Here is a 16,665-nt window from a genome sequence, read left to right as displayed (position 1 = left end):
ATGCTTATATTTGAATAAATGTACAACACACTTTGTACAACAGTTGGCTTTGTATAAAAAAAAAAAAACATGTCATAGAATTTATTAAACAGTATCAAAGCAAAACATGTTTAAGTAATAAATACAAAATTATACAATAATTCGCTGGATAAGCAAATATAATAAATAAGCATTGCATGCAGATAGATTGTCATGTAAGCGTTTAACTGCCATTTAACATATTAATGACATGTCTAATGATATGTCATGTATCATTGGGCACTTTTATGTGGGTATACTGAAATTTTTAAGCTTTTGTAGTGGGATACCCACATATTGCGTAGACTACAACTGATTTACAGGTCACATTGGGAAGATCTGAAAATGGAGGGATACGGGCATGTATAGCCTTCTGAAAAGCAGTAGTGAGAATATGAACAGATATTTTTCCTTACAAGTTTCTTGAGGTTCCATGGTGCTGAGAGGAGGGTGGAAGATTCCAGGCAGTTTTTGTAGCCAAGATGGAGAGGTTGAGGCAATAGTGATGATTACCGTAGTGGATGGTAGGCAGGTGGAGGGTGAGCAGCTGGACTGTCTGAGGTCAAGGTAGAGAAAACATTAGTTCTAGGGTAGGGCTTGTCTTTGGAGGTGCATAGAAAAAAAACCCAACTGGTAATCCAGGATTTGGTGCCAAGGAAACAGGTACTAGGAAGCATGGAGGAAAAAGGTAAGTATAAAATTTATTTTATGGAAACACTACGTGACTGGCATCAATACTGATTGGCATAATGCACCAGCAGGGAAAGGAACACTTCCACAACCTCTTATATCCCTGGAGCTTATCAGAGGAAATGGACTATCTGCTGCTCATTGGCACTGCCCAGCACACAGGAACTTGCAAAAGGAAAACACTGGAACCTTACAGTATCCCCCTCTCAAGAATTGCGTCTAGGCAATCTCAAATGATTCTCTGGGTGATCTCTGAAAAATGATAAGATGAAGCTTTCATTTAAAGTGAATGACCTGGGAATCCAATATTTCTCCTCGAGGCAATATCCTTCCCAACTGACCAGGTATTGGTATCCCCAACTTTTGCATCTTACATCTAGGATGAGACTGACCATAAAGCCTGGATGGTTATCAATGAGTCAGGGGGTGGAGGGAGGTTGGCAGGTGGGCACAAGGAACTCACGGATTGGTTCCACTTGGGGAACATGGAAGATAGACTGGATGTGCATAGAGGTGGATATATTGAGTCTGACTGCAGAAAGATTGAGGACTTCAGCAATGGGAAATGGCCTGATAAAATGGGGCTCTAATTTATTGGGTGTGTCCTTTTAATTGATGTCACAGATAAATAGCCATACTTTCTGGCTGATCTAGTCGGTAGGAGCTAAAAAGCAAATCTTTTGTTCTGGTCATTGGTGCATAACAGAGCCTCCTTGGTTTGTCACCATGCTCTTCAACGACTTATGACTGTCTATGCTAGACCAATGGTACGAAGACATCAGACTCCTGACTGGGGAAGAGGGGTGGTGTGCAGCCCAAAAACACCTCAAAAAGTGAGAGACCAGTGGCTGAGGAGGTAAGCGTTATGGGTGTATTCTGCCCAGACATAGTGTTTGCTCCAAGATGAGTTATTGTGAATTACACCCCTTAGGGTGGCTTCCAGCACCTGGTTATATCACTTCTTCTGACATTTAGACTGGGGATGGTATTTGGATGTCAGGCTGGATAAGGTCACAAGACCATTGTAGAAACCCTTCCAGACTTGGGAGATGAATTGTGTCCTTGGTCAGAAATGATACCTGTAGGAATCTCATGAATCCTGAATGTATTGAACCAGAAACTGGTCAGTCTCTTAAGACAAAGGGAAGCTTGGTGATGGGGAATGACGGGGGAGGGAGGGTGTTTGGGGGATCTGTCTTATACCTGAGTGAGCCGCACGAGTGGCAAGGATCCATCCATCCATCCATCCATTTTTTTCCGCTTATCCGGGGTCGGGTCGTGGGGGTAGCAGCTTAAGTAGGGAGGTCCAGACTTCCCTCTCCCCAGCCACTTGGGCCAGCTCTTCCAGGGGAATCCTGAGGCATTCCCAGGGCAGCCGAGAAACATAGTCTCTCCAGCGTGTCCTGGGTCTTCCTCTGAGTCTCCTCCCGGTGGGACATGTCCGGAACACCTCACCAGGGAGGCGTCCAGGAGGCATCCCAACCAGATACTCGAGCCACCTCAACTGGCTCCTCTCGACGTGGAGAAGCAGCGGCTCTACTCTGAGTCCCTCCCGGATGATCGAGCTTCTCACCCTATCTCTAAGGGAAAGCCCAGACACCCTGCGGAGAAAACTCATTTCGGCCACTTATATCTGAGATCTCGTTCTTTCGGTCACAACCCAAAGCTCATGACCATAAATGAAGGTAGAAACGTAGATCGATTGGTAAATTGAGAGCTTCGCCTTATAACTCAGCTCTCTCTTCACCACGACAGACCTGTACAGCGCCCGCTTCACTGCAGACGCTGCACCTATCCGCCTATTGATCTCACACTCCATTTTTCCCTCATTCGTGGAAAGGATTGTTTATTTAAAATAATCAAGTGTGACCTGAACTGAGTTTTTGGTCCACCTCAGCGATCACTGAGCGACCCTGGCCACTGGGAAATGCCCCGATGCTCCTGATGGCCAGTCTGCTCCCGGGATTGGCTCAGTAACCATATCATCAGTCTGTCTGCTCACTTTCGCTGTGTAATGAATTACAAGGGGTACCCAGAAATTCAACCACACACAGGAGTGAACAAAAATATTTATTTAAAGTTTTATTAGGAGGAGAAAGTCAGCTGTGACTCCGTAGAGTTCAATCACAGGTGGAGAAGTCGAAGCTGTGATGATGTCGGAGGGAAAGGAAGTTTGGACGGATCATGTGATAAGTGAGCGTAACCTGGAAGGTCCGACAAACTCTCTTCAGAATGTGGAGCTTGGTTCTGAGAGTTCAACTCCTAGAGTTCGGGGTCTGAATTTGTGCAAAATACAGGCGTGGGTCATTCATGCAGAGGCAAAAAAGCAATACTTATACAATACTAAACCCAAGGGGTTTAGCTGGAATCGATGGTATGAAGGCAGAGCAGAAGTTGATGTCCAGATATCTGATGGGCAGAAGTATCCGTCTTTGGCAAGGCAAAGGGCGAGGAATCCATGGTCATCGAGTGGGTCAGGAATGAGAGCAGGAACAAGACCACTGGATACTTCAGGCACGAGGCGATCAGACAATCTGGGAGGCAGAGACTAGGGAGCGCTTAAGAAGCACAGCACACAGGAGGGACACTGGGAGTGACACAGGTGGGATTACAGTGAAGAAGTGGTCGTGGCAGGTGGCAGAGAGTGAAGATCATGACACACTGTGATCTTTTTGATTGTTTAGAGAATTTAGAACATTGTTAAGAACATTGCAAGAGTGTGGGAAGGGTTTATAAAACCTATATACAAATACTAAAATAAATATAACGTCTATACTTCACAGATTTTCACCTGTCTTGGGGGTGTCTGGAGCGTAATCCCCGCAATGTGAGGGACTACTGTACATTTACAATAGCAGACTAAATCTAAATATTTCTGTTTCCATCTATTTATTTTATTTGTAAATGCTTAGATCTTGCTTGTAGTTTTTTTTTTTACTTTCATCATCAATTTATAGCAACTTATCACAACAAATCTTTAAATCTGTAACAGTCTCATATTTTGATATTGACTTTGTAAATTTCTCCTTTTCTTTTTCAGATCTGGGTAAATTCAAAGCGTTTTGTTTTTTCTAAGTAAATCCCATTTATCTTGGACAAATACTTTGCCTATTATGGTAAGAAAAACATTTCTTCCTGAAGGAAATCAGTCCATTTAAATTGTTTCAACTTTGAACAGAGTTCACTTCCATGAATTCTCTATAATTTATAATCTGGTGGGCCTGACTTGTCTAGTTAGAAACTCTCCAAAGAGCAAGGAGTCATGCAATTCCCCACACAAATAGATATATTTTTTCTCAACAAGGCACGTCTCAAGTACAGGCAGAAGTCCAAAAAAACTAAACAGAACCTAAAGATACAACACAAAGATTTCAGTAGTGTACATATTAATATTAAAACAAACTTTTACTTTCAGGTTCAAACTTTTTTCTCTTCAGCAGAAGTTTCACATTCCATAAATGCTATAATGAAGCATTTCATGAGACATTACTCCCCTTGTCTTAAAAATTCTTCTTTATCCAAACTAGTGACAACAGTTGTTCTCCTTTCCTATGAATAAAAAAAACAACCTTACATTTATATAACAACTTAAATGTTTCTAAGAGTAAAGAGAAGTTTATTAAAATATGCCATTAAACTGTCAGTATAGAGCAGATAAATCCTTGAGGTCAGTATCAGTGTCGGTGAGTTATTCAGAAGCAGAGTGAAATTTTCAGCCTTAATAGTGTAGTGAACCTGATCTGACCCTGATCTGACCCTGATGACCTCAAATCTATCAGATGGACAGAGACTGTTATTTTCATTGATCTGAATACAGTCTGAGCCATCTGGTGACTTTCTTTCTTGAATTAATCAAGCAGAAAAGACAATTCTCTATAATCATTTACTGTTTTACAAATGTTTGATAATCAAATTGGGTTAGTTCCATTCAATGCTTACAGGTTGAAGAGAACTACTCATTTTTATTTTACATAAACAGTAAGTAATGATTTTTATTCCTCATTCAAAGAAGAAATCAGGTTAATATGCATTTCTTGATTCTCTGTCTGAAATGAGCCAAGTAATGTAAGTATGTGAAAGTTGAAGTTTCGGTCAACTAAATGTTTACTGAAAAAGAAATGTCATGTTTTACTATTTGAGAAGATACAACAGCGTGAGACTCCAGGAAGTCTGGTCGTCTGCAATAATCTTTTCTGTATGTTGAAAACAATCCTTGACTTATGATAACATCTTACATCACAAAAACACACCTCTTTCTGGTCCATCGACCAATCAAAAGCTCTCAAATGAACCGGAAGTCGACCCATTTTAAATGTGGCAACTTCCCAGTTCATGTTAGAATTGAGAAGGGAAGAGAATTCAGAAGAATTCCAGAGGATTCGAGAGTACAGAGTTGCTGACAATTAAGAGTCTGAAAGTTCTGAAGAATGAAGGGAGTTCAGTATTCTTGGGTGCAAACGCATTCAAGATGGTCCAGAGACGTTTTGGAATTATAACTTCTGTTTGAACAAACCACACACGACTATCTAAGGATTTCAGCCGCTCTCAACGGAGACGCTGAAAGGTCTGGAGGATTCTCTATCGAGCTGATCTATCATCAACCAGGTAACGGTCTCTTCTTCGACTAAAGTGTACCGGAGGCGAGCTGAGATCTGATGAAGCGTGCACGTTCTGGTCAAACAGATTAATTCCCTCACATAGTTCTCTGTAAGATAAATCTCCATGTCATCTTAAAACTCTCCTCTTTCTCATAAAATCAGTACAGATATTTTAGAAATATCTGAAGCAAAGTCCTCGTTCACCGCCGAGTGATCGATGCTCATTTTCTGTGAAACTTGTCTGTTATTATTTTCATATTTTGCCAAATTAATGTAAATGTTTGATGTTAAACTTTGATTCTGAAAATAAATGACCGCATTCATTTTGATGGGAAAAAGATAAATGACGTCTCTCGTTACATTTCTGCTAAATTCAATGCACGACATTACACAGTCAGAAAGATGAGGAACTCGTGAATATTGTATCAATATATATCTCATATATTGTCATACTACAACTAGTGGCACGTACCCACGTGTTTACTACAATAGCAACGAGCAAACGTAAAGACAACGTTTGTGTCCCAACACTTCATATGGTTATGTCTAAACCTGTCAGTATAACCGCAGCCAAACATAAAGCAGCAACAATGTGCCGGAAAACTGGAAAAGATCAGTGTCAGCTCTTAAAAAAGGCAAACAGCTTCAGTTCCTCTCCAAATATTTGCAGTTTATTGGCAGCTTTTTCAGCTTCCACAAAACAATCAGATCTAAAGTGGCTTCCCGATTACAATAAATAGCATCTTTCTCTGATTAACTTTAGACAACAAAGCACGTAACACATTAAGCACTTATCACAAGCATTATCAAGCTCTGATGGAGGTGAGGAATGTGAAGTATGTCTGTCCAGTTGAGCCATTTTGGTGATTATCAGGATGAAACTCCCTCCATCTCTTCCTCTGCACCCATCAGTTCATCTTTTTTTTTTTTTTTTTTACAACTTCTGCTGTATTATTGTAAGGTTTTAACTGTTCTCATGTTTCACATCAGAAAACTGCAGAAGGCGTTATTTGCCACTGTGAAGTCAATTACATAAAAAAGTGCACGGCATTTCCCATCTGTCCGAGTCCATTATTAACAAGCCAATAGATTCTTCAGTAACTGTGACACATTCAACAAGGAGGTGAGGAATTCCACAGTGTGATGCAAATAGCGGCAGAGTTCTGGCAGCGTTTGTCCGCTATACTATTTATGTTGTTTACATATTTTAAGACTAAGTTCTGGAAATGATCACCACAGCCTCTCCAAGTTCAAAACAGCACCTACTTTCAAGAATGGTGGGCCTCTTCTTCTGGCACATCTTTTTGAACTTCCTCCTGAAGTCTTTGGGTGGGAATGGATCCAGAGGTGAGTTGGCAAGGTGACCCAGGACAACGTCATTCAGCTCCTCAGGACAATTCTTCTCACTCCCAGCCCCATCCTCTAAAGACATGTTGGATGGCAGGAAGCCCGTAGATCTCCTTATAGTTCCTCTAAAAGAATCATCTGGTTTTCCCCCACTGTCTTTAATTTTCTTTTCTCCTGTGTGCTCCTTCTTGACAAACTTTTATTCCTCTGAGTGCAGCAAATTCCAGTAATGCAAAGATGTCTCTGACGTTCCCAGGTTATGTCTCCTGATGCGTTTTAACCTCTGCACTTGTCAGGGAAGTTCAGACCAGTAACGTTCAGGAATTGGGCAGGTATTGGATTACCCAGACAGCCCCTCCTCTTTTCAGCAAAAAAGGCAAGAAGGCAGAGAAGAGAGGGGCAAAGTCATGACTAAAGAGGGTGGGAGAGGTTTGCAGCTCTGACAGTTCCAACATCCCTGCTGCTCATGAGTCCTGAATAAATATCCTGTATTTGTCCTAAAGTCTACACACAAAAGTCCCAACAGAACTCTTGACAGAATTAACTTGTATAACAACTTCTCTTCTCACTCTATCTTTAACAAGTAAATACAAGCTGCACCAAAGCACTTGTAAAAGGTCCTCCGTCCCTTTTCTCTGTGTTTATTCTCACCAGGAGTAAAACAGCTCATTCTCAATTGAGTTTTTTTTTTTCCACAACCACTAACTGGACACACCTACATGAACCAGTTTTTCCAAGTCTGACCTACATCAGCAAGACAAACACCCAGTGTCCGTAACGTGAAGGCGTTTTCTGTTTTAGGAAAAACTACACTTAGAACATCGACCACAAGGCCAAACTCATCTTTTCATGCCATTCATATTTTTTTCCTTCTAAAAACAACAATTTAGACAAAGATTTAATACCAAATCATAACCTCTGAGACACGATCTACTGATCAGACAAGGCTGAACTAAAGAAAATAATTGTAGAAGTGGGCCCCCCGAGGCATTTTTTCCCAATTTTCCTCAGCTGTCAAAGAAAAGGAAGCAAAAATAAAACACTTTCTAAGCTTTTGTTGAGGTCTAGTAGTAACTATTACAACAATCAGTGCACATTCAGCATGTTTTACCTCTCTAAGGAGTAATACAATTTAAACTATATTGACCTGTCCGTCATGATTGACAGGACACGCCCCCGTGTTGTCACAGTAAACAACAAGCAAAGCAAAACATTTACATTGTCAAGAGATGTCGGGTGTTCAGGAGACACGTTCTGAAGGTACAGGAGGAAAATGCTTAATAAAAGTAATTTCTTCAAGGAGTGCATGTCATCCGCCTCCTTGAACGCCACGGTTTTAAACAAAGATCTTGTGTTAGATGATTCTCGGCTACAACTACACCAAACATTCACACAATATTTGTAAAACTGAGTTAGAGACATTTTTGTGTTTGCTGTAGTTCATTAGCTGAAGCGGCCATTTTGAATCTGGTTGACTCCAAAATAATCAATTGTAGGCGTAAATATAATGATAGTCTCATCGAAAGTTGTCCGCTGGCTCAGGAGATACTTTGCTAACACACACATACACAGACAGAGAAATTATATCAATCCATCCATCCATCCATCCATCCATCCATCCATCCACCCATCCATCCATCCATCCACCCATCCATCCATCCATCCATCCATCCATCCATCCATCCATCCATCCATCCATCCATCCATCCATCCATCCATCCGATAGTTAGCTTTTTTATTTCTACATAGATGTCCTAAATGATGTGACTCATAAAATTCCTAAAAATAATCACCGTAATTCAATCTTCACACAGCCTTCTGAAATTTAGGTGTGGAAATAAAAAGTTAAATATAGCTGGGTTTGACCTTTATACAGTAAGACTGTATAATAGCAGTAGAATAATTTGGAGAAAATTGAAAACTCCAAGGGTCAGAGTAGCTCAGATGAAGGATGTTACAGTAGCACTGCTCCCTCTAGTGACATCTACAACCATCACTACAAACTTCTACCATAAAACTCTGCTTTCATAAAATAATAATAATAATAATAATAATAAAAACAAAACAGTGCTACATTATTTATTACTGCATTCCAACAAACCCACAGTATCTGCCACAGTTAATCATAAGACTTTGCATGTGTGAGTGTTTTTTTTTTTTTTCAGAACCTGTGAAATTTAACTTTTCTAAATAAAACATTGCGGACACCATTGACAAGTTTTTAATGTAAAACTAAAATGTGGGATATCTTGCACTGTTATAAGTTACAAAATATCATGCAATATTGTTGAATATTAATGACATTATCTCTGTTTGATAGTGAATATACACAAACGGTATTTATAGAAAAGCAAACAACGTGAATGAATAACTGATTTGTGCTTCATTCAATGGAACACATGAGCTCCAATTTTAATTAAAAATTATAATAAAAAATGAGAGAATTAAAAAAAAGCACATCTTTTATCTAACTTCTAGTCATTTTTTTTGTTTTAACCAACAAAATACCAACGTTGAACCTAAACACAAGCTATGACGCTCAGCTGTCCTCACATTGCCTCTGGAGTTCTGAGCCGCCTGGACTGGAAGCAAAGATGGAGACCTCTGAAACCAACACCCTCTGGTGGAGCCTGCAGGCTGTTTCCATGGTGAGCCACATTTAGATTTGCACCGGCAGAGCAGAACACAATGAATAATTAATAAATATCAGGCCCTAATGTTAGAATGGACCAGCTGAAGGTTAATGCCAGCAAATCTCATGGACGCCTGAACAGAAACACGCAGCTCAGTGAAGAAACTCCGCTGCATGAAGAACTGCTGCCATTTAAAGTCACAGACTATTGTCTTGTAAACCCTACGGTTTGGAGGACGGTTAAATATTTTCTTTTAAAGAAAATTAATCTGCAAAGTGACCAGTTGATGCAAATAGTATCAAAAGCTGTCAAATTTTTATGACGGCTTAACCAAAGACTTTGCATCAGAAATCCTCTGATCCTTTCAACTTTACATGAAAACAAGTTCTAAAAAATGAACTAGATACAAACAAAACATTACGCACTGCAAGTAATTATTCAGTAGGTCACCTGCTCGATACACAGCTCCCATCAGCTCACAAAAGGATTGTTTAAAAGGTGCAAACAAGTTGACAAATGACACCTGCCTATAATCAGCCTGACCACACACACACACACACACAGAGAAAAACAAGATATATGATCTGAGCATTGAGCATATTTAGTTACAGTGAGGTCATTATGATCGAACACTGCTTGTGTAAACTGAAGATGATTTGCTTTGAGTAAATAAGGACAACAGAGTGAACACTAACTTTAAAGTATTTGTCATCTGTTCTGTTTGGTTTGGAGTCTGTCTGACAAAATTCATAAAAATAATTAAAAAAAAACAGAAAAAGGCACAAGCAGGTGTTTTATTAAAACATAACCATGCATAATCTCTCTGACCAGGACGAACAGAAAACCATTTCAGGACCTCCTCTTCTCTGCTAATCTAATATATAACTTTGACCAAAGTTTTATTTATTTAGGTTTGAAAGACATTTTTAGTTCACATAAACATAAACAAAACACGCTGGGGTTGAGCTTCTCCAGAGAGACGACTGTCTCAACTTAGTTCTAGTCGACTTTATATTTGGAGCGCTGAGGCACAAATGACTTGGTTCTGTTTGTTTTGCAGAAACAGAACCAAACCCAATTACAGATGGAGACGTTCCCGACATAAATAAAACCTGACAGCTGCATCCTTGTGATGATCAGATCAGATAAAGATTAACATTTAAACTTTTGTCTTGACTTATTCAATAAATGAAGGTGCAGGTTAAGTCTTTGTAAACTTTTTTTAAAAAATCTACTTTTTTTTTTTCTAATTCACAAAAGACATTAATTATAATTCTTTAAAATAACTTGGCTATATTTGTAATTATTTCAAAACTAACAGCACTCTATATATGAATGTACCAAGTATTTTTGTTTTCTGAAATTTAATATGTTTGATGCTAGAGTTTGGCCCGCCCAATGCCCCGCCCAAGGCCCCGCCCCCGCCCTCTCGTGCCACCTGACTTGCACAGCACCTAAACTTAAAGGCTATTTTAAGGGGGTTCCACAAAAGGTGATTTCCTGATGTTTTGTCAGACTCTGTCCAGTTCAACTCCAGGAGTCGGCACCTGTCTCCAGGAGGACGCCCTTTTCCCTCTTCAGGTCAACGCTACGTTTTACTTGTGGTTATCCTCGACCACAAAGGTCGTCAAACGCTGCCTCGATGTCGGGGATGAGTCTTGACCTCAAGTGGAGGAGTTCAAGCATCTGAGAATCTTGTCCTCCAGTGATGGTATAATGGAACAGGAGATGGATCAGGCCCTCATTAATAGTAATGAGAGCATTGCTCCGGCCTGTCGTAGTGAAGAAAGAGCCGATCCAAAATCCGAAGCTATTGATTTACTGGGTAATCTACATTCTAACTCTAATTTATAATTATGAGTTATGGATCATAACAGAAAGGTACAAGTGTCTGAATTGTGATTCCTCAGTGGAGGCTAAGCCTTGGGGATAAAGTGAGGAGTTCTGTCATCTGGGGGAACTAGAGTAAATCAGCTGAGGTGCTTCTGGGCATCTGATTAGAGATGCCTCCCTGTGGAAGTTTTCTTCCACATGAAGACCCTGAGACAGAAGCAGAACTCCTTCGAGAGATTATTTACACTCTCTGGCTTGGAAACACCTTGGGATCCCCCAGGAGGAGCTGGGGGGTATCACTGTGGAGAAGGATGATTGGGTTTCCCTCCTGAACCTGTTGCCTCCACGACCCAAACACGGTTAAGTGTCAGAAAATGAGTGGATGGAATTTTAAAGTGTTCATAGCGTACTGACTATTGACTTAAACACACACACACAAAGTGACATCTCTAACTTTTCACAAAACTGCACATATCTGAAAATATTTCATAAGTACATCTGCAGTACGCATCAATAAAATAAAGTAGGACAACAAATAAAGACACAGATACATCTGAGGACAAGTTGGCTCATTTACATTTAGTCAGTTTACTTCACTCGCGTTGTCTTGAAACACTTTTCTGACAAAAAGTACAACAAGATCAACACAGTAAAACACTGAAATTTTAAATAGTTTTTATCTGTTTTCAGTAAAACATTCTTTCTTGGTTCTGTCTTGATGACAAAATAAGAACCTTCTTCACACTATATTTGTTCTGATGGAGTCAGAAGTAAATAACATGAAGAGACGATATGAAAACTTTGCTTGCCATCAATGAATTTATCAACACCTTGTTTATTTTATCATTATTCCACCAATCAGGCAAAAATAGGTGTGAAAAGGTTAATTTGGTGTTTTACAATTATCTTATCAGTTTAGGTTTGATGCCATATGGACAAAACGACACTCACTGATGTTAATGAATTTGATCCCTTTGAATAAAACAACAAAATAAATATTTTTTCACACCACACATCAGTCATCTCTGCTCTTTAGAAGAAACTTGAATAATTTGAACGAAACTTCACTTCAAGGTTTCAGAAGAAACAAACAATTAAGTTTAATTTCCAAAAAGGGACTGGATAAAAACTGAAGTACCTTCAACAGCAGCAGAGGAGTTCAGAGGACTCTCTCCATCCCAACTTCCCCAAAAAGACGGACTTTGGACCTTGGAGTCCCTCCAGGAGCTGCACTTGTCAGGATGGACTTCTCTCTGGTATGTCCCTCCATCAGCTCTGCAGAGACAGACTCCTCCCCCCACGTCCTCCCCCCCTCATGTTCTCCTGAATAATGAAAAAGATGCAAAGCTTCAGCTTTCTTCAATCTGCTCGCTGACCTGGTTCTGGGGCATGTGAGCTGCTTTCAGGACACAGCTGCTGCCTTCTGCCAGGTTTTAGGCCTGTTGGCCCAAACAATGGCACACTTTTTAAAAGTAGTACTACAGCAACATACAGTAGATGGTGGCTACTTCCAAAACAAAGATTACACTTAGATTTAGCGTCTGTCCAATGGTTTCAGATATTTTGCAGACTATTACAATAATGGAATACCCAAAGAACATTTACTGAGACAAACAGACTCAAACCCTTAATGAATAATGTGTTTGGTTTTTGTATTTTTTTACAGTGAAGATACTATATATATATATATATATATATATATATATATATATATATATATATATATACCATATTTTCCGGTGGATAAGTCGCTCCTGAGTCAAAAAAAGCATCATGAAGAGGAAAAAAAAACATGTCACTTTGGCGTATAAGTTGCATTTATTTAATGGTCAAAACAGCTTCATTTTGTCTGAGTGGCCATCCATCCATCCATCCATCCATCCATCCATCCATCCATCCATCCATCCATCCATTGTGGCTGGACTCCAGTGTTCCTCCGCCTGCACCAGTGAGCGTGCACGACAGGACTCGCTGTTGCATTTCTTCGCAATTTAACAAGATTAACACTTAAAAACAATTATTTGCTTGCTTGACATGATAGCAAAGGTATGTCTCAGTTTAACTTTGCCCTAATGAATGCACTTTAATGGTCAAAACAGTTTAACTTCACCTGGGTGGTACGGCTTCATCCATCCATCCATCCATCCATCCATCCATCATGGCTGGAGCTGCTAGCTCTCCAGTGTTCCTCCGCCTGCACCAGCTGAGTGAAGCGAGCGTGCATGGGAGGACTCACTGTTGCAGTTTTTCCAAATTTAAAGTGTCAGTCAAAAATTGTGTTATGAATATGGAAAAGAAAAAAATGTATATAAGTCGCTTTTGCGTATAAGTTGCAGGACTGACAAATCTATACAAAAAAAACTGTGACATATGCCGGAAAATACGGTAAATGCATTTTCGACAGGGAGCCTGGGAAACAAGGAGAAGAGTCCGGATGACTGAGGTGAGGGAATGGAAGGGAAGTGCAGGTTGTCTGTTTCTTACAGGTACGCAGGTGAGTTGAAGCGTCAAGAGGAGGGGAGAGGATTCCAGGAAGATTTGCTTCAGGATTGGAGAGCGCAGGAGGTAAGTAAAAGGTAAGCAGGTGGTAAGTGGTTGGATGGTGGCGGAGCAGCTGAAGATGAGTCATGAGGAGGTTTACAAGAATCCAAAGGTATTTACAGGAACTGAAGATTCAGTGTAGTCGATGAGGGGTCCAGGACTGGAGGCTCAGGAGGCAGAAACTAGAAGAACACAAGGTCAGTATTTTTTTCTAGTTAAAGTGAGCACAAGGAGGCTGATAGCACAGATACTGATTGGTGTGTAATGCTCCAGCGGGGATGAGAGCTCTTCTGCAGCCTCTTATATTCCTGTAGCTCGTTAGTGAGATGAGCCACAGCTGTTGCTCATTAGTGCCACGCTGCACTCAGGAACCTGCAGAGAGCTGGAACCCTACACACACACATGACTTCAACAGTTCATGGAAAAGTTTTTTAAACAGATCTCGCACAACCAACTAGAGCTCAAAGTATCTACTGTGATGACTCTCAGCTACTTACACGTCAAATTTAACTTAATATCCGTAAAACTTTACGAGTTGTAGCCGTTTATGTGTTTGCTAAGGTCTGTTAGCTGTGGCGGCCATACTGATTGACTCCAAAAGTTATTCACTTGTATCATTCATTTATTTTATTGAACAAAAACAAATAAACAAACAACAACAAACAAAGAACAAACAATTGAGATGAGTGTTAGGATTTAAAACATGACTTATCCTTATGGGACTTGGCTTTGGTCCCCATAAAGAGCAGTTGGTTCCCACAATGCATTATTTTTTTTGTAAAATTGATCCCTACAAGGTAACCTGAAACAAAAATGCACATGCTCAGACACAAAGGCAAAATTTTACCTTCTCGCCTTCAGTAGAAAGAAAAGGTGTCTGACTGTGTGTAATGTTGACTGCAAAAAGCATAGTTTCAAACCCTGTTTTTTATGAACTGGAACTGCAAAGAAATAATGTTAAATAAATAAAAAATCCTGGTGTGTACTGCTAAAAATGTATTAAAACATATTTTATTTCAAGAACATTGGAAAAAAAAACATCTTTGTGTGAAGGAAAATGCTCAATGAGCCATGAACACCAAAGTAATAAAAACAGATTGTTTTTAATGAAAGTTACTGCAGAAGCTTCTGAACCATCATCTATTTGTTATTGCATCTATAACACAAGCTCAAACTTTACCATGCAAAGATAAAGTACATAAACTAAACAGAGAACCACTGACATTATGTCTGGGTTAGAAGTCGTCTGGTCTGATGAATCAAAATACTAATTCATTATTGATGATAATAATTCATTCATTCATTTTGTGAAGACAGACTGTCTGTCCTGTGATCAGGGATCAGTTGAGCAGTTGTGAAACTTGTTATGCTTTGGTGCACAGAGCATTTAAAATGTTCATATCAGCAAGTCTTTGGTTGGGAAATGTGCAGGTTTTGATGCAACATGTGTGACTTACATCTTTGTATCTTGTATCTTTTTTTTAGAAAACTTGTTTGACCACAAAAGACTAAAAAAAACAATGCATGTTGTCAGTACATGGTATGTAAAGTGTCATAAATGAATCCAGTGTTGCATCACAGCTCAGAGAAATTTTAACCAACTCACTGATTGATTGATTTTTTTGCCCAACTTTATAGAGGAGCATCATTTCTACAAACGTGTTCACACTACTTTTTTCAATGACGACACATTGAATCAACATGACAGAAGTAAAAAACAAAAATATTTTCTCACTGATTAAAGTCATGCAATCAGCTCCACTGCAGCTTTACCTCAACACAGCATGGAAGACATCTGTGTTCACATCAGACTGGTGAGTGGGACTTGTACTGGAAATGGAATGAGATGAAAATCCAGCAGATGGCGTCAAAGGACATCATTTTCAAAAGGGATAAAGGGAGAAATGCAAAGTTTGACATCATTTGATACAATATTTAGTTTATAATAAAGATCCAAACAACATACTCAACAATTAGCTCTCAACTTTTAAAAATCATTATGTTAATAACTATAAGTTTTTCATTTTGTTTATGATGTTTGGATAAAGAAAGAAGCTTCTGGGAGCCACTGCTGATAAGAGCAGGCATAGTTCAATGGTTGGTCATCGACCTCTGCAACATCCCTGCTTCACCTCTCAGACCGAACATGTTACTGATTCAAGATGATAGCATGCCCAGGAGCTCTGTCCAGACGGGAACAACAAAATTGCTCTGTCAGGCGCGTGCACACACACACACCACAACTGATCATAATGACAGCTGAGCACCACGGTGAGCACTGGGTGCACTGTGTTCAAATGAAATCGTAACAGAAACATCTGGAGTTCTTCTTTTTAAGAATAAGTTAACATTTGTTTTGAAACAACCCAGAATAACCTCAAATTCAATCTTATTTCTTATCACACCTTGGGGGGAAAGTGTGCTGGTTTGTGTGTGTGTGTGTTGTTGCAACATATTGGCTGAGGTGGAAATTCTGTTAAGCAAGTGAACGATGAAATAACATGTCAGGGGCACAACGGGAAGACAAATTTCAAAGCTGTTGCATAACCCGGCACCACAGCTTTGACCTAAACCAAGGACTCCTGTCTGATTTCTTTGAGGGATGGAGAAAACACACGATAAAGACGGAGAGGTGCATGGCTGTCACACGGCTGTGCTTTGATGCAGGTATAGTTCTCAGCTCAGATGAAAGAGTGCTGGCCAATTAAAACGGGATTCCATAAGAAGTCGAGAAAGCTGCGACCGTTACAATGAAAGAAGAAAAAAAAAACAGCTTTCTTTAAAGTAAGTGCTGCTTGACGTTGCACCTTAGGGCTGGAAGTAGATTCAACTCTATCTTACAAAGCAGACGCTTCATATTGGGACATTTCTTGATGCAACATGAACAGTTGAAAGACGCTCATTGCAAAGTCGTGAAGATTGGATACTAAAAATTTTAACCTATTCAGTTCAATTCAGTTTATTTATATAGCGCCAAGTCACAACAGGCACTGAACAGAAACATC

Source organism: Nematolebias whitei, chromosome 6, assembly GCF_014905685.2.
Source record: "Nematolebias whitei isolate Nwh7 chromosome 6, NemWhi1, whole genome shotgun sequence".
NCBI classification, from domain to species: domain Eukaryota; kingdom Metazoa; phylum Chordata; class Actinopteri; order Cyprinodontiformes; family Rivulidae; genus Nematolebias; species Nematolebias whitei.
The sequence above is the reverse complement of the archived record's forward strand: the minus strand, read 5'-3'. Positions refer to the sequence as shown.